The sequence below is a fragment of the Aedes aegypti genome, chromosome 1 (genome assembly GCF_002204515.2).
Source record: "Aedes aegypti strain LVP_AGWG chromosome 1, AaegL5.0 Primary Assembly, whole genome shotgun sequence".
In the NCBI taxonomy this organism is placed as follows: domain Eukaryota; kingdom Metazoa; phylum Arthropoda; class Insecta; order Diptera; family Culicidae; genus Aedes; species Aedes aegypti.
In genome coordinates, this window is record NC_035107.1 from 232,895,693 (window position 1) to 232,917,577 (window position 21,885).

The 21,885-nt window shown below is 37.8% G+C and overlaps 1 protein-coding gene across 4 annotated transcripts in view; it reads left to right on the forward strand.

The window, feature by feature from the left end:
• LOC5575988 (homeobox protein prospero) overlaps positions 1–21,885 on the forward strand; it is a 305,557-nt gene that overhangs the window by 240,928 nt on the left and 42,744 nt on the right. The gene's annotated exons all lie outside the window — the stretch shown is intronic.

Consider the following 21,885-nt stretch of genomic DNA (forward strand, 5'->3'; position numbering starts at 1 on the left):
ATGAGGTCCGGAAGATGATGGAGACCGAGGAGTACCCGAGGACAGGACGGACGACGACCTTGGTGACGGACGAGACGGAATCCTCCGGTTGGTGTTTATACGTGTGTGCTTTACTTGTGCGGGCTCAGGATAAGAAACCGTCGTGGCAGGGATAGGACCGGATCCTATCCCGATGCTGTGCGGTCGAAATCCGTCCGAGAAAAAAGGGTTGAAATCTCGACTCCGAAGTGTTTCATCTTGTACTGCGGCTGCACTTGTGTACTGTGCGATGATGCAAAAGTACTCCAAAATCTGGTTCGGGGAGGGGGAAGGCAGAACAAGACGAGAGCCGAAAATCGATATCACCGAAAACTTTGTTTTTCGCTTTTTTTTTGCGGAGAGTTACCCCTTTCCCAAAAGTGGAGATCTTCCGTTCGAATGCAATCCGCTTTCGTGGCCTCATTACTATGACGCGGTGAGTTATCATCGCCGATTGGATCGCCGCCGACATCAGCTGGTATTTCCATTTTTGGCTGGTGTTAGCAAGTTCTGTTGAAAGGCTATGCTTTCAACTGGAAATCTTATTTTCTATAGGAGAGTTGAAGGATTGACTAGCTGACTGGTTGGACAAAACATGCATGGTCCATTTTGCACAAGAAGACGTTTTGCATAAAGACGTTTGACACAATGACAATTTTCTTTCACATGCTACATACCTATTCTGTATGGAACTGCTTTATTCGAAACGTCTATTATGCCAAACGCATGGGGCCTTCCTTAGCTGAGTGGCTAAAGACCGCGGCTATAAAGCAAAGCCATGCTGAAGGCGTCTGGGTTCGATTCACGGACTGTCCAGGATCTTTTCGTAATATTAATTTCGTTGACTTCCCTGGGCATAGAGTATCATCGTACCTGCCACACGATATACGAATGCGAAAATAGCAAGTTTGGCAAAGAAAGCTCTCAGCATTTGTAATGTTGTTATAATGCCTGCATGCATCTATGATGCAGATTTAGAACATTTTATTAGTTCTTATGGTTACATGGACTGTCCAACTGCAAGGTGGATCGCTCTAACATATTTTTTCCTCGCAAGAAGCCACCAGAAAATGTAAAACTGAACGACATTTACTTGACAGTGAGTGGCTGCTGCTGCTGCTGCTTCGCTCGGTACGGATAGGCTTGAAGCAATGCCACCACCGCGCCGCCTCTCCACGTGTTCCTGCCCGTTGCACATCATCGCAAATCGCAATGGGAAATAATGCAGAAAACCGAGGAAGAGTTCCACTGCAGCAGGCAATGCGATTCGAAAATGGGTGATTTTTTTCCACTTAGATGACCCGGCGTTGGGCCCGGTATGTGGCGGCAGGGTTGGCAACATTGTTTGGCCAAATTGGGCGCCATCTCTCTTCGAGTAACACATTTTCGATGCAGGATTGTCTTGGTCGGGTGTATTCAAATTCTATGCTTTAAGATTCCGATGTAAAATTTATACTTAATATAGTGGTAATTGAATTAAATTCAAAGTAGCCATGAAATTCTGAACTATTGTATAATACCCCAACTACTTTCAATGTAATCCAACTCTGCCAGCGTACTTTCTCTTCTGTGAACATTGTTACAAGCTCGACTTGAATCAGCAGCACAACGGTTGACTGACAGAAAGCTACAATCCCACCAACAACAATAACCAGAGCAAAACGAAATTCTGAAGAGTCCCTTGACTATTTATCATCTCTCTCCCATTCGCGGACGGGTCGAGCAAGTCCCGGTGATAAAACACAGCTAAATCTGACATGACCGCGACACTCTTTAATAATGCAAATGTCGTTCACTCCACTCACTATACTGTATGCAATCTGCTGGCATCGGAGCCGAAATTTTTCGAAAATGGCTGCACTCGCCTGGCCTGCCGTCGTCGTCGTTGAGCTGTGACAGCTCAGCCAGTCAGTCAGGTCCCATCACTTCCGCCACAGTTTCCCCAGTCAATCCCCCTCGTAGAGGTTATTTTTTCAGATTTCTGTGCAGGAAGATGCAGATAGGTGGGATGGCCTAATGCATTTTCATATCCATTTTTGTTATATTCTCGGTCGCATATTTCACGACGAATCCAACCGAAACGGATCGCTTCCGTTTTGGGTGGAAACTCAGAAGCGCTTTTGCAACCTGTATACAAAGTTTGGATGCAATCATGTGCAGCAAAGTTGTGCACTTTGTTATGGTGGAGGCAAAAATTTCTTTTCGATACTTCATTATTTAATAAGTACTTTGTTCAAAAGTGGAGTTCAGTCCAAGATACCTCTATTAAACGATCAATTTAGAACTGCTAAAAGCACCCTAATCTGTCATACATGGACAAATTGAAAGGAATATATTCAAAATTCAAATGAAGTTTCATAACATAAACTAGTAGCTAACGATGAAATATACTTAACTTGAGTTGCTATCGAACTCTCGTACATCATTAAATTTCACTGGTTTTTCTAGCTAGATACTATTGAACGCCAGTGATAGGATGTGGAGAGCATGTCTGCTGGACGGGATCAAGAACAAAACAAAACGCTCGCGAGCATCAGAGTGCTGGTTTACTCGCATCTGTCGTGCTCGCGAGTAGATGAAGCAAAAAAGGCGTGTTCGGAGCTAATTCCTCTCCAAGTTTTTTGGTATTTAATGGGTTTTGACTACACTATGGTAGCTTACTGTCGATTTGATGATGGTATACAATTGATTTATCTGTCAAAATCATAATAAATAACACCTTGTTCGGTTACTTGCGAGTGAAAGTTCGCGAACTTATTGCTTTTTCTTTTGGTATGTTATCCCGAACAGGTGGATGCGAACTTACTCACACCAAGGCTGTTCGCGAGTCTTTTGTTGCTTGTTTTGCGTTGGTATACACTCGTGAGGTTCTTTGTGATGCAAAAATTTTCACCACTACTAAACGTACCGTTTTGTGACTATACAACACAATAATTATTTGTTTTGAAAAACATACGATACCGGCGCCCGCAACTGTATATTGTGGAACAATTAAAACAACCTGATGTTGCGACTGATTACGTCCAGCGTTGCTGAACGAGGATGAGTTCCTGGAAGCCTCTCTTGAAGATTGCGGTAGAGCATCCATCAACAGCGTAGCAGTGGAAGCCATAGAATTCGTTGGAACGATTAGTTTGTTTGCCAAACGGGTTCAGACCACAAGAATGCAGAACGAGCATTGTTGCTGCAGCAGTCAAATTATAGAGAAGAAATCAGCTCATGTTTTTCGGGATAAAAAGCTCTACTTGAAAGAGCTTGTTCATCCAGAAGTGGACCAGCAGTGTCACTCTCGAGAAATACGCATTTTTTTAACGAACTCAACGTATCCCACAAAGGTTTCGTGCTGCGATGAACGATGAACGTGAGAGGGTTGAAAGGTGGAAGTGGCACTACGGTGAACATCTGGAGTAATTCGCGAATCCCATTGCGAATCCCACACAGTGCCAAACCATACACTGTGGCATGAGCATGAACAAATACAGGCCAGTCTTAAGTAGATTTTTTTAACTCCTAGAGATGCATAAAAAAAAAACACTGGATAGTCAAAATTTTGGGAACAGATCTGCCACCTATCAGCGTTTTTGAAAGAAGATTTTTTTTTCTTTCTTTATTAACGAGATAAGCCCTGGGTTAGTTCATCTCGGGACCAACGGCTTTACTTCCCTTCCGAAGGAAGTCGTCACTATTTAGTGACTATTTCGGGGATGGGATTCGATCCCAGGTCCTCGGCGTGAGTGGCGTGTGTTCTAATCACTACACCAGGTCCGTCCCCTTTCAAAGAAGATGTTATATTCTCGATTCATAAGAAATTGCTTAAATGTTGGACCACGAATCAAATCCTTAAGTTGATGTAGATCCTCTTGAATTGATTTCACGATACCTTAACGAATTTTTGTAATACAGTTAACTCTCCCTTACTCGATATTCCGTATCTCGATATCGAGTTAGAGAACCATAGTTGAAGGTGGTTTTCATGGCTAACTCGATGGTCCCTTGGAACGCAGTTGCACTGCTTTTGTGTTCTGTAACTCGATACCTCCCTAACTCGATGGTCCCTTAAATATCGAGTAAGGGAGAGATGACTGTAATATGATAAGATTGAATTATTTTTCTATTTTTGATAGACTCCAGTGGTGGATTCCAGGCGAGGAAATTATCGAAGATCCCTCCCCACATTACTGCTAAATTGTTTTCAAGTTTCTGGGCAAACATATTTAAAGATCGTTGGTAGTGTACCAAGATATTCTAAGTAGTTTACCAAGGATTCTAATATATTGCTGAAATTCTTGTTAAATTCTATTCGGGGCGTCTTCTTCTTGGCATTACGTCCTCACTCCTCCTCGTGTCATTTTGACAGATTCCTCTTATAGATTGATTATTGGTCAAATTCAGAAGAGATCTTCAGCAGATTTCATATGTGACCTTTGGTTGATCCTTGCACTAATTTTTGGTGAAATACAAAACATATCTTTTACATATTTTCGAAATGATCCTCGACTATCTGCCATGCTCTCCAACTAAATCAACCATAGTTTTTTTTCATTCCAGTAATACATTCTTTCTTGGATTTTGCTTCTGTTTTTGAAGTATTTTTAGAGAATAAACTTATTGCCTTAGTTCTAAACTACATTTTTTCAAGGCAACTTATGTTTTAACTTCTTTAAATTCTTAAGAATATCCAAAATGTTTGATTTATTTTCAACAGATTGTTGCAAATTTTTTGAAGCTTTTCTTCGATATTTTATGAAAAATATTATTATAATCAAGTTTCTCAAGGAATTTCAAAGGGTGGCTTAAGAAGCAAAACGAATGTCTAGGAAACTAGTCAAATAATATTGTGATATTGGTTCATAATTTCAAACTGAATCCCTTCTGGAGGAAAACCATTCCTCTTATGTCTAATTTTCATCTACATATATATTCCGGAATATAAAAAAAAATAAAAAAAATATTTGTAACTTACTCAACCTTGCAGAAGACTAAAACATGTTTGTGTCTATCCAATCTTATATTGAGGTATTCCATTAAGAATTTTCTTCAAATTCCTTCAAATAGATTTCCCATATAATTTATTAATAAATATTTCGCGAAGTTCATCTAAAGTCCTTCTGAAATATTTACAAAATACATCACAAATTGCGTCAGAAATTCTTCTATTTTTTTCTGTAAACTCTTAAACAGATTATATAAGAATTATATATGAAGTGTTTTTGAAATGTCTCTTGCTTTCGAATTTTCAGAGGAAATTTGTTGAAAAACCCCATGAATACTTTTGCTTCCGAAATTAGCATAGCGGTAAAGGAAACTGTGGAGAAACATTTTGCACAATAACTAGAAAGGGGAAAGGGATTTATTAAGACATAAATAAACAAATTTGTAAGAATCTAACTTAAAACATTTCTTTGGAAATGGTTTTATCAATTATTGGCAGAATCCATATTCTGGGATTGAATTCTTGTGCGATTCCGGGGTGGATTTCCTAGACGTTTTGAGGCAGAGTTCTGGGCAATCCAAAAATATAAGTTTTTAAAAATTTCAGAATTCTTATACGTTTTTTGATGCTATTCAAGGAAAAAAAAACAGTGGAAAATACTTGGATGAATCTCCGGTGAATTGTTCGGATGAATCCTAGGACGACATTACAGGAGAAAGAATAATATAATTATAGAAATCCCTGAACAAATCGTTTGGCAAATTTTTGAGTATTTTCGCGGAAAAGTTTTTTACAAAACAGTTGAACGTAATCCACTAGGAACATTATACACAGATTTTTTTTTAATTTCTTACTTAGGCATTTTTGAAGAGTTTTGAGTGTATGTGGGAAGAACTACGGAGGAGTTCTCTGAGAAATCGCTAAGAACATTTTCCCAATTGAATCATTTTTTGTTGCTTTTGAAAGTCTTGTAAATTATTAGGAGGCATCCTTAGAATCATTTAATGTTTTTTTTTGCATGAAGGTCTGGATAATATTTGCTGCGAATTTGTCAAGGAGTTCATAGCGAAGTTCCGAGACACTTACTAAAATATTTGTAAATGGTATCTGAAGAAAAACTTTAGGTAAAACCTCAACGGTAAAATTGGAAAAAACTGGTAGTGAACTCTTTGAAGTATTTGTGGAAATAATCCTTACTTAGTGGTTTGAAAGCAAATTCAGGTGAGACTCGTAGAATTTTTGGTACTATTTCTTGGAGAAATCCTTTTCCAAAATATCCTAAACAAGTTATTAAGATGATAGTTTAAACTATCAATTAGAATTTAGATGTTATAAGTACGTAGAAGGTCTTTCTGGAGAAATGTTTAAAAGATTTTCTAAAACATTCTTTGGCGAAATTTTTTAATGAGATGGATATTTCCCGAAAAAAAATCTGGTGGGATCAGAAAGTCTAAGAAACTGCAGGAAGAATTGTTTGAATAAGAACTACCAATCCCGGGAATGACTTTCCGAGGGAATCACAGGAGGAACTCAGCGATGAAAAATAACGGAAAAAAATTAAGAAATTACCAGAGGAATCTCTCAAAAACACATGGTTGAATATTATACCTGAAAAGTTTGTGGAAGAACTAAAAGGGATATTCTTTTTTTTTATACTGGATTGAACATAGAATGAAAATATTCCGTAGTAAAAATAGAAATTTGCAAATATCAATGAAGTAGAGCGATATAAAAAAGAAATCACACACAAATAAAATCTACACAAACCACGAAGTTTGTGAAAATACTTCTGTAAAACAATAATTTGCAAGACCCAATCACCCCCCCCCCCCCCTAGGTCTCATCCAGAAAAAAATCCTAGCTACGTCAATGCCTTTTGTTTTAAATTTCTTCGCAAGTTCCATGCGAGGTAGCTGAGATATTATGCCTGAATTTCTTATCAAACGAATTGCAAAATGCGTTGCAGACCACTAATTTGGTGGATTCTTGAGCAAATCAAGATAGCGATATCCTTGAGAGAAATCTACAGAGAATCTCTACGGATTCCCGTTGAGTTCTTTGTCGAAGAGTGGACTTCTCTCAAGGTGTTAGGAAATGTCCTTACAAGTTTTTCAACAGATTGCAGCTATGGGTTTCCTCTGTCAATTTTGAACAGACTGGAGGATTCCTGAAGAGATCATTGGGGTAAATTCCTATGCGATACAAAAATAAGGTGACTTCGAGAGTTTTCTGAGAAGTAAAAATTAAGCTCAGAATTCTCTACACAAATCCTCAAACGGTTCGAGCGAGAGTGCATCGAAATGCGAGGAGTTTTTCTGGTACTCTTTCTCTCTTGCTGCTTTGCTCGCCTTTAAAAGAATTCTTGAGTGACCCGTCCGAACAAAATAGGCCTTGCAGAGCTGGGACGGCACTTTTTTTGATGAAATTTTCCTCTGATTTGTTTTGTGCCGCATCTTTCTCGCTCATGTTTCGTTGCCTCTCCGGTCAGTATTTTTCGCTCCCTCACAAAGAGGCAAAGACAGCACGCTGCTCTGGAGCATGCTACCGAACTCTGGTAATATTGAGGAGTATTATCGAGCCTGTACGTCTTGTCAAGTTCCATGCGAGATAGCTGAAATACTTTGCCTGAAATTCTTATCAAACGACTCGTAAAACACGTTACGGTTTACCGATTTGGTAGATTTATGAGCCAACTCAGAGATAGCGATGTCATTGAGAGAAATCTTCGAAGAATGTCTACAAATTCATATTGAGTTCTCTGCCGAACCATTTGCGGATTTCACTCAAGGTGTAAGGATTTCCTAACAAGCCCTAATTAGTTTTTCAACAGATTGCAGCTGTGGGTTTCCTTTGCCAATTTTGAACAGACTGGAGGATTCCTGAAGAGATCATTGATAAATTCCTATGCGATGCAAAAATGAGGTGATTTCACGATTTTTCTGATGAGTAAAAATTAAACTCAGAATTCACACAAATCCTTGAACAGTTCTAGTGAGAGTGCATCGAAATGCGAGGAGTTTTTCTAGTACTCTTCCTCCCTTGCTGCTATGCTCACCTTTACACACACTTTGAAAGAACTCTTCAGTGACCCATCCGAACAAAACAGGCCTCGCATAGTTGTGATGGCACTCTTTTTTGATGGAATTTTCCTCCGTTGTGTTTTGTGCCGAATCTTCCTCGCTCATTTTTTGTTGCCTCTCCGCCCAGTATTTTATTTTGCTCCCTTACATAGTGGGAAAGATAGCACGCTGCGCTAGACCATGTTATCGAACACTGGTGATATTGAGGAGTAATATCAAGCCTCCACTTTACTTTATCGAATAATATTTCAAATAATGAGTCGAACTTTTTAGGTTTAACCTTTTATTTTAAACTTCTTCTCAAGATCCATGCGAGATAGATAAAGTATTGTGCCTGAATTTCTTATCAAACGACTCGCAAAATGCGTTGCGGATTATTGATTTGGTAATTTTGAATAGTCTCGAGGATTCCTGAAGATGTTAAGGGATGTGTGGTGGGATCCTGGATGACGTATTCCTAGAGAAATCTATCAGATATATTTGTTAAACTCCTCATCTGAACAGAAGATTGGCAAGTGATTCTACGCCATAACCCCAACTGCTAAAACTCGAATGGCAAAATCCTGAATATACCATTTCTCTCCATTCCATAAGCTCGAATGCTGTTACAACGAAGTCTCAATTACTTCGCATTGGCAAACTCAATTTTTTCAATTTTGGGACCTTTTGATTGAAATAACTTTCATGTCGAAAATGATCAATAGCTGCATTCTGCATCTTCCAAAGCATTCTTCCTCAACCATGATCTTCACCAAAAATAATTACGAATCACACTCACAGCAATCATCAAACGACTCAAGTCGTCTCGCCCGGTCCGGATATGCTAACTTACTCATCGTCACGTATCTGATTGTCGAAACTTAACGCATTTATGACTCACGACGCCCACTCCTGCCTCCGTGTCCTGTTGGTCCCTTTTTCGCGTCCAGCAGATAACTGCTAAATTGTTCATTTCCACTTTGAAGTTGGTCGCCGAGTTATCAGATAAATTTTGACAACTTCTTCCTTGAAGGCCGGCGTGTCTTGAAGACAGCGGATGAGAAGGAATATGGACTTCCAAAATTAATCTTTCGCCGTTGCGGTTGGTGGGGTGGTTCCATACCATAAATCTTTAAGGTTGAACCTAAGAAACGGAGAGGAACCCTACAAGGTAAGGGCCACTTCTGCCTCTACTGGTCCTGCTTGTCGTTTAAACCAATTGAACTCGCGAAACATCGCACCGCGTCATACGCAAATAAATTGTCGTCTTTACTCCGGTCGTCGGTGTCATCTCATCCGTTGTTCTGCAAAAAAGATTGTCACTGTCTTCATCATCTCAAGCGCGCAAAACTTAGTTTTTATTATCCAATTTAGGGCCTGACCGAAGAGGAGGACTTCCATTGCATGACAAGGCGATAAACGAAGTGCGTGGTTGCGTGGAGGGTGTGATGATTCACACCACACATCGGAGACTTTCCTTAATCGAAATGCGAGGGATTTGAAGTGTGTCCCGGGAAAAAATAATCAAATGTGGTTGAAAAATAAATTAATGTTATGTTTAAAATTCTAATCTCAAACAACATATTACAGTTATTATAAAAACCTTTGTGAAACCTGGTTTATACTCAAAAGAGATCCAAACTTTATTGTTTATCGTAATGATCGACTGGATGGAGCATGTGATGGAGTTGCTATCATCATTTATAGGCGTATAAACCAAACAACTTTTTTCGTCTTTTGAAATCACATTTTTTGAAACTTTGGGTGTTTCTGTTCAAACACAGCTTGGCAATCATACTTTCATAATTGCCTATTTGCCTACTCAATGCACTGAGCAGCAAGTTAATTTGCTTCAAACTGACTTGCTGAAATTGACTCGCAATATTTTTTTTTCTCAATTCAGTACCCTGATAGCCTTACTTGCTTTCTCCTCTTCTAAAAACTCTTCTACGATTAGTCTTAACCGACTCTTGTCCAATGATGCCACATACACAGATTTATCTGTAATTACACAGATTTTTTCCTGGTGTTGCCTACTGATATCTGTGATCACAGATCACAGATTTTTGAAATAAAAAAGAATTTTAATATTTTAGAATATTTCACGAATTTAGGACACAGTTTTGATAAATGTAAAGCATAAATGCCATTACTCTACTTGGTTTTTTTCAAAAACAAAGGTATTTTAAACTTTTAGAAACAATATGCATCTCTAACTTACTTCTTCTAAAATTAAATCAAATGCATAATTGTTTTCATAAAAATATACAGCCATAATACTTTTGCCATGGTTCTTTTTTATCTAAAAAATCAAATTTTGGATCTTTGCACAACACAGATTTAAACCAAGATTTTTGAAGGTTGACCTAAGATAAAAAAGATTTATCCGGCCGAAAACACAGATGACATTCGGAAAAAATGTGGCAACACTGCTCTTATCACCTTTATAGCCAACTGGTGACTCACGCTGGAGGTTTGTTATTCTATTGCCATCCCGTTAGAAATATGAAAATCCAACAAAACTTCTTCTCGGGCAACCAACCAACAACCATCCGGGACGTAATTAAAACCGACTTCAATTGATATTTATCTCCTGAGAATGACCACCACGATCTTCGATCTTCGGTCATCTGGATTCGTCTTCGGCGTGAGAGCCGCGCGGCGCCTTAATTAATTTACTCCTTCCGGGGCTTCCATCCTTGCTAAAATTAGAACAAACATACCATGTCTCGTGGCAGCAGCGTTATCGTGATGCTTGGCATTCAACATTCCCCCACGCAGGTTATGATCGTGAAGTAGTGTCACTGACAAACAGACGTGGCAATTAGAACAAATTCCATACTGACCTTGAGCATATTGCAAGAAATCCTGCTTCGTTCATCAAGGCCTGTAGATGACGGTAGTTTGAAACGTCAAACACGAAGAAAACACGATGGCCCCTGGTTGGTGGAATTTTTCGTCAGTGCTACGTCTGTTTGTCCGGGCTTGTGTGGTATCTGTTTTTGGCAATGTGGCATCTCCTCAACGACCGGAACAGCTGACTTTAACGTATAGAAGATACTGACACGTACAAACGGCCCGTCAAGCGATACCCCATATCGTCGTAGTATGGTTCGTCGTATCCGTACAGCACCACCTCGTCCCGATTCCCTCTATCTTGAATGCATTCATTCTGCTGGTCCTGCCTGCCTGCCGTGTCTTCATTCAGTTTGGCCAAGTCCTTTTTTAAATCGTCATCATCATCCTTCCGAGCGTTTAGGCTCTTGCTTATTGCCGGCCGATGCGGAGAGGAATAACATCAGCAGCAGCTACAGACAAACAGACGTAACACTTGGAATGATTTAATTTGAAATGCATCGCCTACTGCAGACAAGCATCTGGTGGCATGAAATTTTTGTTCAGTGTCACAAAGCCTGCAGATGGCACTAGTGCGAAACGTCAAACAAAACGATGCGCACGCCTCTGGCGATGAGTTGTGAAACTTCATTTTCTTCTTGTAATTACGTCCTCAGTGGGGCAAAGCCTGCTTCTCAGCTTAGTATTCAATAAGCACTTCCACAGTTATTGACTGAGAGCTTTCTTTGGCAGGTGGTAGGTACAATGATACTCTATGTCCAGGGAAGTCAAGAAAATTTACATTACGAAAAGATCCTGGACCGAACGGAAATCGAACCCAGACACCTTCAGCATGACTTTGCTTTGTAGCCGCGGACTCTAACCACTCGGCTAAGGAAGGCCCCTTGTGAAACATAGGATGTTTGAAATGATCGTCAAAAGCGTTGGATAGTTCGTCAGTGTTACGTCTGTTTGTCTGTGATTGCAGTATGAGAAGGACGCCTCGCCGACTGACGACGACTTTGAGCCCAACGAACGCATGCCACGCTCGCTTGATTCCTCCAGGTGTGCATCGTAAAATTTATGACTGTTTGATGTGCGACCGTGTGCGGGTTACGGTTGGGCGGATTTTTTGAGAAAAGTGTTGTTATCGGAAGGGACTTTGGAAGAAGTTGGCAAATTAATTTGAATTGTGATAAATGCCAAAATTGATGGCTCCAAGTTCGATTAGACTCGATGTCTCGTAATCTTCGTATGCATTACAAACGGAGTGAGTCCTAATAAATCTTGGACGAGACTGCTATGCGGCTTTATCTACTATTTGGAAGAAAGCGAAAGAGGGATACAACGGAACGAAATTTCCCCTTCGCTCTTATACGCCGGAGGCTATCGTCAACGTTTCTCCTGCTGTCAGGAGTGAAAGAGGAGAAACAGCACAAGCCACAATGTAGAAGGCGAACCTAGGGTGGTTCTTCACAGAAATTCAGTGAAATTTATCTTAGGTTTGGACATATGAACCAATTTCTACATGAACTTTTTTCTCAGTTCTGATGACCCTTTTCTGAAGTATAATTCAGGGTGATTGATTATGATTGAGTAATGGTTCATTCGGGGTAATGGGTTGTGCGGGTGATGAAGGAAATGGGATTTGGGGGAATATGTCATAAAGTCAACTAGCTGACTCTGGGATTGTCCGAGAGAACATGTGTCTCAAATGAATCTATGACAAAAGGTCGAAAGACAAAAGGTCGAAAATCTTTTTTCAAAGAAGGAAAAATTTCCCATTATGCAAATCGTTTTCGACCTTTTGTCCTTTCGACCTTTTGTCCTTTCGACCTTTTGTCCTTTCGACCTTTTGTCTTTCGACCTTTTTTTCTTTCGACCTTCTATCCATAAACCGTCTCAAAATGGCCTGGCCTGCATATATGCAGTATTGGTAGACTTAGACTCAGATTTAAATGCTAAATCATTTGTTCACGCTCATGCGGGCAAAAATGAATCAATCGCAAAACTCATTGGAAATCTGACAAAATCCAATGTGATTGTATGCATTAAGAAGGTTTGATATACAGTGAAACCTCCATGAGTCGATATTCCATCACTCGATGTTTCCATGAGTCGATGGCTCAACTCAGGACAGAATCCTTCCAAGATTATGCTAAAAATCCGCTGTGAATCCTCTCAGGTTTCTGCTGAGAATCCTCTCAAGATTGTATGAAGAATTCTTTATGGATTCTGTTGAGAATCATCCCAGGATTCAATTGTAAAATTCCTAGGATTCTGTTGAAAATCCTCTCAGAATTCTGATGAAACTCTGCCAGGAATCTGCTAAGAATTCCCTTCGCATTAGTTTGAAAATCTTCTCAGTGTTCAATCGAGAATCTTCTTAGGTTCTGAAGAGAATCCTCTCAGGATTCTGTCGAAAATCTTCTGAGAACCCTTCGAGGATTTTGCAAACAATTATCTCAAGATTCTGCTTACCATCTCGGAATCCAAAGATGGCGGTCTCAATGACCGACTTAAGCCACTACTCACGTTTTCAAAGACACTAAACCGGAGGAATAGTTTAGAAGTTTGATTCTGTTTCAAACTGTTTCACCTCAATTCTGATAATTGGGAGTGTGCTGAAACAACTCTGCTAAGAATCATCTCGCATTTTTATTTCAGGATCATGCAACAAGTGTTTTCATGATTTTGTCGAGAATTATTTTAAGCGACTGTAGGGTAAGGAATATTTTATAATTCCACTCACAATCCATACGGAGATTTTTCGTTCAACCAAATTTGGGATCCATTTCAACAAAGATGTTTGTACTTTCAGGATAACCAAATTTTTTATTGAATTTGGAGCAGCGTTTTTTTTTTCTTGAGTGTTGTATTATAATATTGGGTTATAATACTTCTCACTATCAAATTTATAATTCTCGAAATCTTATTCAAACAGTCTCAAGTCAGAAAAGTACACAAACTTACTTTATCGCTCCTACATGTTCTTGTTCAATTCGGCTTATCATTTATAATAGAAACTACCTAGTTTTTTTTTACGCGGCAAAAATGGTAAAAAGTTGATTCATTTCAATACAGTTTAAGAAACAGGTTGTGATTCTTCTAAATAAATTTTCTACAAACCGTATGAAAGTTACTTACGTCGATTTGAAAAAGTAATCGAGAATTGATTTACAATGAATCATTAAAATAACCAAAACGGCTGCTATGAAATGCATAGATAGCGTAGGCTTGTGTGTTTGACAGTACAGCAATGCTGTCACAATGTTAAATCCCATATACGGTAGTGCCGCTGTTTTGATGCGGTGAGTGCCAAATAAATGATCTTCAATGATCCATTCACCCCCTCTAGTACCCAAACAAATTTTGTGTGTTTTCTCTTCGCTCGGAAATCAAAATGATTTTGTTTTTGGCTTAAACCGTGGGCCTTATTAGGAAAGTTTTATGCGGTTTTTGAAACATAATTGAATTTTTTATTATTTTATAGCCATACATGAGTCTAATTTAACGTGCAATACAAAAATTTGTACATTCTATCATTCTATATTTTCTATAATAAACCTATCACAGAAGAAGAGCCTGGTGAAATTGAAATAATGTTTAATTGATTTTCCGTTACTTATACGGAAAATAATATATGCTCCAGAAAAAAATAAGAAATTTTATATTTTCAAAAGTACTGCTTCAAGACAAAAATAAAAAAAAATAGGGAAGCTCATAAAAAAATTAGAAAAATCAAAAATCAAAATTCATAAACTTGCGAAAAAAATTAATCATTGTCCAAAACGTGTTTAGATCAATTCAGGATAGCGAAAAAATATACTTAGGTCGAAAATAAAAATTCGAGTATTAGAGGGTTAAATTTACAATTTTACATTGTTCTTGGTCAAAGCATGATTCTATAGATAACCTTGAGCATTTTTTTTCTTTTTTACCGATATTTGTAACAGTTTGGGTTTTTACAATTCCACAGTATCAGTAGATTCTCTGAACTATTATATCACAGACACGTCGAAGACCTGAACGACTGAACAGTGAAACAATTTTATAAATCCGTTCGCCTGTGCCAAAGTTTGATAAACAAACAGCGTTCTATTTTCATTTTTATAGATTGTTAGGCGATTGGTGCACCAACAAACTTTCTCACGCTTGAAAAGCAATTCCGCAGAAACCTACTGTTTATTTCATAAGTTTTTTTTTTGTATCTTTAGGCTGATACAAATATTAATTTTCTTTTATGTCAACCCCCCTCCCCTTCAAAAATCCGAAAATTTTGGAGGGGTGAAAAAAAAAAGTTTCATCTTATTTTTGACATCAGTTAGGTTTTTTCAATTTTTAAAGTAAAAAACAAGTAAAATAACGATCCAGAGGACGATTGAAAAAAGTTTAACAATTATCGTTAAAAATTAAAAATTCGAAAGTATAACTTTTCTCTTTTTTTGTTCCTTATTTATTTTTATCCCCTCCCCTTCGTACCTTCCAAGTGGTCTCGGACATAAAAAAAATTTAATATTTGTATCAGCCTTATTAACGAGATTTTTAATCCTGGGTTACTTTATCTCGGGGCCAACGGCTTTACTTCCCTTCTGAAGGAAGTCGTCACTATAACCTTCTTGCAATTACTCATCGTAATAGGCTGTTTTTCCTCACGCCAATCTGTCACGAAACGGCCTACTTTCCTGCACTGAAGTATCCAGTGCGGTAATAGTCATTACGCAACTGAAATCAGTGCTGTGATGATTCATTACGCAACGCTTTCTCATTACGCAACTGTTTTGAGTTGCGTAATGAATCATAACACAATCATTTTTCAGAAATTGTAAAATAATGGTGAATGCATTCCTATTTCATTTCTGATACCCTCAAGTGGTCTTCTACGAAATTGCGAAAAATGTTGTACATAACTCGTTGCAGAACTCAATTTTTACAGCACTCGTCATAATTATCAGCCGTGCCATAATTATTCATTCTGCAACTTGTTCCGTAAACTACTATTACGTCATAAGTGACTATCTCGAGGATAGGATTCGATCCTAGGTCCTCGGCGTGAGAGGCGTGTATTCTAATCACTACTTCAGGCCCGTCCCCATATTAATGTGAGAACGTTTGGCAAAATCACATAAAACAGATGAATTCTAACAAAAAAGTTCTGAAAAAAGTCCACAATTATCCAGCTGTTGGTAAAATTTCTAGAAATAGTCTAGATGTTTGAAAATTATGTTTTAAAAAGTCCATGTGGATATCTGGGGGAGAGCTAGTAGGAGTTGATGAAATGACCACGGCCTTTTATACTAAAATGGTTTACCATGGGTACCTCTTGAATAATTTTGCAAAACTTCTACACTACCCACACACCAAAAAAATCTTAGATTTACACGTAACGTAATATTAGCCTCAATCATGCAAAGCCATTTCTCATGTATTATGCAATGATAAAACCTATAAACACATCTATTATATACAACATTGTTACCAAAATCCTTAATATTGAACGCGAAACGTCTTCTCTCGAAGAATGTTGCATGCAAAACGGCACGGTTTACATGATTTTCACGCTGAAAATTCAATCATAAATAATGCACATGGAATGACAAGCCGTCGATCCATCCATGTGCATTATTTATGACAGATTATTCAGCGTAGAATCATGTAAACCGAGAATTCTTGTTTGCAATTTCACTTTCAAGATGCAAGAAAGCATACAACATTGGCGAATGTTGGATGGAAGATCATGAAATGTTTCAGTTTCACTCAAGTTTGCAAGCATTATCGAATGCAATGAGACAGTTTACATTAATTATCGTTGAATGTTCAGTTGCAACTCGTTTTACATGATTATCATAAAAAATTACGTGCCATGTAAATTTGAGAATTTTTTGCTGTGCACATAAAGTATGAAATCACTCAGTGACGTAGCTTGAGTTTTGAGGGCCCGGTGCGGAGCTCGATTCAGCAGCCCTCGAAATTAAAGTGCACGCCGTTTAAATGTAATGCGCTAATGTGAAATCGACTGATGAAAAAAAAAAGGTGAACAGCTTTTGCAGAGTTAGGATTTAAATGATGGAACTTTTGCTGATAGGTATGTTGTTGTAGTAGTTGACATTTTCCCAGGTATATATCCAGAAAAAGATCAAGGATTTATTTTTTCAAAAATTATTCGTGAAATTTTTCAAAAATCCGAGAGATATTTCAGAAGGAAATCTGATGAAACTCGATAAAGTTTGAAAGAAAACCTTGATAAATTCCTATAAAGTACTCTGAAAGAACTGTTGTGCTCTTGAGGAAGTCTTGAATGATTTCTTAGATACATTGCTTAGATGATTGGAATAACTAGAATATTTCAAGCGTGTGCTAGAATAAGGGCGTAAGTCGCATGATCGATTTCTATTCATCGATCCTCTCTTCCGTGAATAAAGGCGACAAGACGCAAGTTTATCAGTCTTATTTTACCTCAGGATGCAACATTGCATCGCTGCCTAGCGTCCTCAAGTGAAAAATTGCTAACAAACCCGCATCTTGTCACCTTTATTCACGGAAGAGAGGATCGATTAAGAGAAATCGATCATGCGACTCACGCCCTTATTCTAGCACACGTTTGATTTACTGTTATATTAGCTGGTGTGGAACCTCAGATACACTTTTGAAGAAACCGTGAAGATTTTACTCAAATACACGAGAAATCTTAGAGAAATTTCTGAAGGAGCTTCATGAGGAATCCCACGTCAAAGCTCAAAAAGAATTCCTGGAAGATTAACCTTTGGAGGAATTTTAGGAGCAATTCCCAGGTTATATATGGATGAATTCTTAAGGGAATGCATAAAAAAATCATGAAAGGATAACTGGAGAAACTGACATAGGTATTCTCGTCGATCTTCCAGGAAAAATCCCCAAATGAATTCCTTAATAAACTGTAGAATGATTTTTTTTTTAAGAGCTCCTGTAGAAGGTCTCTTATAGTTACAACTGAAAAAATCAAAATAGTCAAGAAAAACGTTATAGTGCTCATGGATTTCCTGGAGAAAACTTGGGAGAAATTCCTCTAATCATTCCTTGAAACAAAGTCGGAAGAGTTTTTGGGAGCTTTGGTGGGATCACTAGATAATGTTCTGAAGGAGAAAATATACCTGAATAGATATTTGTAGAAATTTCAAGTCCAATATAGATCTAAAACAAAATTCCTCAAGAATCTGTGAGAAATATCACGTAATATTCTTTGAAGGTCTCTCTGGAACCTCTTTAAGCAGGATTCAACGCAAGCAGAATAAGAAAACTATTGACTTAAAAGACCATTTTGCATAAACCAGAGACTTTCAAGTCCTCCCGTTAAAAATCGAGACTTGCCTCCATAAGGAGATATGCCACCAGCCTTGAATGTGTATAAACCATGTCCCGAAGATGGTAGGGGGAGATCCCCTACACAGAAAAAAATATTTAATTTTCAATGTGATGTAAACTGACGTCTACTGTAAAAATAAACCAAATTCGTGTGTTGTTACAGCATCATGTAAATTTAAATGAATATACATTTAATTTTCAACTAAAAATGGTTGAATATTACATGATCGTGTAAATTTAAAGTGAATTCGATTGAAAAATAATGGATTGGTCGTTGAAATTTAGGTTTATTTTGATGCTCCAAATATGTGCATGAAAATAAACTTAAATTTACAACATATTTTTAGCTGTGTAGTACTGGACACCTAAGCCACTACATTCGTAATTAAAAATCTGTTTTATATGGTTTTGGTACCTATTTAGGATAAATATTATCGTTTCTGTAGCGTACAAAACTAAATTTGAAAATATAAATATGAATTTTAACATTGCATTTTGATAATGTACATTAGTACCAAATTGACCGCTATTAAACGGTGGCACCCAATACCGGAAACGATCTGAAAATGCCTCGAATTCTGTAAATTTGCACATCATTAAATTTTTTACTCTAGGATTAGTGTTTTATTCGAGTTTTACTCAATGTACAAGTGAGTCTCAAAAAACCTCTTTCATATATGATGAAAAATTACACCGTGTTGTTCTAAATTTTCATTCTTCTTATTTTTAGTGCATCTTTGACACCATGACCAATAAAATCCATCTAAAATGAATATATTTGAATACATTGGTGCAAAAATTACAAAGATGTTAAACTGGGGGACAGGATATACTAGACCAAAATTGTAATTTGCCCATATTTAGTTCAAATATGGTACAAATTACATGCTCACTTTCAAATTGTGATGGTTTTCCATTATTCGTGTGAGATCAAAGTTATTTTTACATATTCAAAATCATTATAAGTGCAAAATTTATGGCGATACGTCAACTTTTTATCGGGTTTCAAACATCTCTCCCTAAAAAAGAACGTGCGTATTTCAAGGATGTGTCATTCTACGCAATAATTCCTCTCTGTAATAGCTTTCTTTCCTTCTAATACACAATCTTGGTTGGACCATGATTTCTCAATTTTTCGACGGTGTCCGGTATTGGGTGTTGCCTGGTACTGGGGTATCTTCACCTAATTGATTTATTTTTTCAATTATAATTGAAATGAAAATCGGCTTGTGTAAGATTATGGCATGTAACATAGTACCTCCAAATCAGTTCCAGATTCTATTATAAGCCCCGAACATTTAGGTAGATCGGTCTGAATCTAAGATAAAGATAGGACAACTGGGAATAAAATTGAATCCAGTTTGTGATCCAGTCGCTGATTGGTTGAATTTGATGTCTGCGAGTGTGTAGCTGCGTGTGGAAAGTTACCATCGGATGCGTTTGTTTTGGTTTTGCCCGTGTTGCCGGATTACTATATTTGGTCGTTATTTTTTTGCGGTTATGCATAAAAGTTCGTAGCCGACTGATGTAAACCTAACAAAAACGTGAAACGAAATCAGATCGGAATGAATAAAAAATTTGAAACTGTATGTTGCAAAACTACAAGTAATAGTAACATTTCCATGAGAAGACGGCACAAGGCGAAGTAACAGAACTTGTGCCTTTGATAGATATGCCCTTTTTTTTCTTCTTTTTGGCATTACGTCCTCACTAGAACAGAGCCTACTTCTAAGCTTAGTGTTCACTGAACACTTCCACAGTTATTAATTATGAGCTTTCTATGCCAAAGTTGTCATTTTCGCATTCGTATATCGTGTGGCAGATAAGATGATACTCTATGCTCAGGGAAGTCAAGAAAATTTCGATTACGAAAAGATCCTGGACCGACCAGGAATCGATCCCAGAATCCTTCAGCATGGCTTTATTTTGTAGCCGTGGACTCTAACCACTTGGCTAAGAAAGGCCCTATAAACATGTCTAAAGTAAATATATGAAAAATTGAATCGATTGAAATTATTCGAATTGAAAAACAAATTGAAAAAACAAATTTTAGTGTTCGCGGCTGCACAGCAAAGCCATGTTAAAGGTGTCTGGGTTGGATTCCCGGTCCGTCCAGGATCTTTTCACAATGGAAATTTCCTTTCCCTGGGCATAAAGTATTATCGCACCTGCCACACGATATACGTATGCGAAAATGGCCACTTTGGCAATAAAAGCTCTCAGTTAATAACTGTGGAAGTGCTCATTGAACACTAAGCTGAGAAGCAGGCTCTGTCCCAGTGAGGACGTAATGCCAAGAAAATGAATACACTGTAATTCACCTAATCAATACAATTAAAAAATAAATAATAATTAGGGATATTTTTTTGTGAAATAGTGTACCGTCTTCCATACAAATGGCATCACTGTTTTTACGTAACACGCAAGGGTGGGAAATTCACAACTGGGCTCATGGATGAAAAGAAGAACAACTAAAAGAAGCCAGGTGTCCGATCTTATCTTAGGTCTGAATAACAAAAAATAACGGGATATCGAGATTGAATTTTGAATAGGTATTTAGGCTACAGTAATCACTAAAATCATTGATTACACAGCGTAACAAAAATTACATTTTTGCGTGTCTCAAGGATCAAATTATGTGTCTCTAGTAGATTTGGGGTTGCTGAATCTGGTGCCATTCTCAGAAATGTTCCAGCACGTCACAATTTTTAGCTACAGGTCGCCAAAGTTGTATAAAACACTGGTTTTATTAATGTTTACATAAATTTTCAAGTACAATTTATCATACTTTTTTGTAATCCAATCTACCAAACATGCAAAACAGAACTTGAACTTTCAATTCAGACATAATTTGATTGAAATTGCGCGATTAAATTTCGATTAAACCGATTTTTTCAACATGCTTGCAGTCTCCATACAAAATTCTTCGTTTCTTCTATATGGCAAAATACAACAATTCTCTAAACCATCAAAAAATAACTTTTCCGTATCGAAAGTAATACAAACTTTGATGATAAGTATTGTTATACACATAAAGTTTGAATTCTGTGGCAAATTAAGCCAATATATTACCTTACAAGCTGGCAAACTTGCATGCAAGTTGGCTGAAATAGTCATTTTTTGCATTTTCAACAGTCAATATCTCAAAAACTAGACGTGTTGTGATATTTCTGAAAACGGCTATGGATTCAGCAACCCTTAATTAAGTGAATAGCGGTATTTTGGTGCTGGAGACAAAAACGTGTTCCGCAGTGTTATGGGAAGTTTAGAATCACTACAACAGCAACTGATGATTTGTTGGTCCTAAAAAGTTCTATTTTTTTGTAACTTTTTTATAGATTCTGTTGATAAAAATAACATGCATGGTTAAAACCATATCCTTTGAGGGAACCACCCTCGTACCCGCACACGAATCAGCCGCAGCAACGATCAGCAAGGACTTGGCTCGGCTACTCACAAGGCACAGAACAATCAAAACTAGGGCTACCTAGGCAATCATGCTTGCAATACATTCTACGTGCAATAAACCTCCAAATCCTTCCTTCGCCGGATGTTACAGAGGAAAACACATTGCATCTATCTACACAGTACCACCACTAACTTAAGAAAAATTAAACTCTTGCTGAAAAAACAAAACTCCACACAAATCCAACCAAGATACTCGCAACCTCCCCTTCGTTTGCCCGCGAGCGGAGAACA